The following is a 2,101-nucleotide window of genomic DNA, read 5'->3' as shown; positions in this document are numbered from 1 at the left end:
GGGGCAAAAACAAAAGTGTTTATAATTTTGTTCAGTGTAGTTTGTAATGATGCTACTTTTAAAATGACTGAGTAATAAATTACATTTTTGAGTAACTAGCCCAACACTGGTCAGATTACCTAGTCAGGACACATCTTATTTAAATTGTATGCAGTCTGTGTGTGCTGGCGGCACAATGTGTTAAATAGTATTATATTGTGATTATTTTGACAGATATTGCGATTGCAATATGATTCACAATGCTACGATTCAGACTTTTTCAAATTAGAAAATCTAAATCATGTGACATTTGTTGGGGTCTGAACAAACGTGCTCATACAGCGGGAGATTTTTATTTCACAAACGTTCACAATATCTAAGGAGCTGATACGACCCCTACAAATGTGAAGTCATTACATTATTTAATATGGACTTTAATATGACTGAGGGAACTGTATGGGGTTCTATAGACTCTCATTTTCCCATTAAATTGCAACCCACTTTTATAGAACCAGGCTAATTTATTCAGTGAGACAAAAATTCGTCTAAATTAATGACATTTCACAGCATTTGACACCAAACTGGGGGGACCTGCGTGCTGCTGATACTTATGAATATGAATAAATTCAACATTATCATAACGACATAACTGTGTTTACACACAAATGAGTCAGGCCTTTTCTTTCAAAATAAAAGTCAGACATCAGATAGCTACGCATTTAAAATTATATTCTTTTTTCCCGAGACCCAATCAGAGCACACACTTTTGTCTCGCGACCTACCAGTTGACAAAGCATGCGAGACCACTATGTTATTAGAAAGACGGTAGAGAGCCCAACAGAAAATAAATACAGACAAATATAGGCCAGCTCGAGCCGAACCCAGGTCATCACGTGCATTAATCTTCTGACAACAATAAACCCACGAGCCCTATTCCCTGATATAACATGACATATAACATGAAATATAACATGAAATAATACGTCTTTCGCTGCGGACTCCTTCACAGAGAGCTGCTGTAACGCAGTTTTCACACAGTCATATGATAACCGTCCGCGTTATTCAGCGTTGATAACAGGTCGCGCTCTGTTTCTCGTGCGCCTGTCTCCATAGACGTTCTGGTGTTTTCTACGGCACATATTTAAACTCTGTCGTTCACACAACATCAGCACCGTTAAAGGTAAATATCTTACTTTGCGGTGAAGTCGGCGTCGTCAGTGAGTGTCTCTCCCTCAGATAAATATTTAGAGCTGATCTAACCCAGCCCGTCTCTGACGTCACGCGTCCAAAGCACTATTAATCCGACGTCATCTTGACGCTATGGAGGCCCATTTCCGCCAAAGTGACGGGGAAAAAATGATTTTGAAAGTCATAATAATGAGAAACTTCAGCATAATATATAAATATTAGCATCTCAAAATAATAACTTTGTGATACTAAGTTTCTCAATATAATGACTTAGAGAATCTAAAAAATCTGTGTCAAGATAATCAATCTGATAATAAATGTGGATTTTAATTATTCTTTGATTGTCAGCACACATTAGGATTCTGGAAAAAGAAACTAAGCACAATTTTGTCACTCAAACCAACTATTCAATGAATCTAGAAAGTGGGGGTTAGTTAATGCTGTCCCATGACTTTCATGCTGAGGAGCCTGAAGGCAGCACTGTGCAGCCATGCACGTGACAGCAGACAACAGCCAATACAGACCCATGTATGGGAAGAGTGTGGAAAAAATAATGTTATTATGCATTAAATACCAGCCAGTCCAGAAATACTGAGCTGAGAGTGTCACTGTCCCCCTCCAAACACCCAAAAGATTCTGACTACACACCAAAAGGAAAGTCTCTAAATGCACTGTTACTAAACATTCTTAAGGATGGCAGCAGAGACAGACCATTATAAATCATTTTTTACCTTATAAAATAAAATAAATTAATAAAAATAAAAGGAGTAAAAAATATTCAGAGCATGGGATTAAATGACATTTTCTATTCTAAGGAATCCATTCTACAATTGATGTTATTAAGTATTACTGATATTGTAAAAGTCATTTTGGTTTATTGTATTTGTAAGTTTATTTTATTAAGATTATGTCACTATACAATCACTATTTGAGG

This window comes from Morone saxatilis, unplaced genomic scaffold (genome assembly GCF_004916995.1).
Source record: "Morone saxatilis isolate NCDOM2014 unplaced genomic scaffold, NCSU_SB_2.0 Contig24, whole genome shotgun sequence".
Classification (NCBI taxonomy): domain Eukaryota; kingdom Metazoa; phylum Chordata; class Actinopteri; family Moronidae; genus Morone; species Morone saxatilis.
This window is presented reverse-complemented; position numbering follows the sequence as displayed.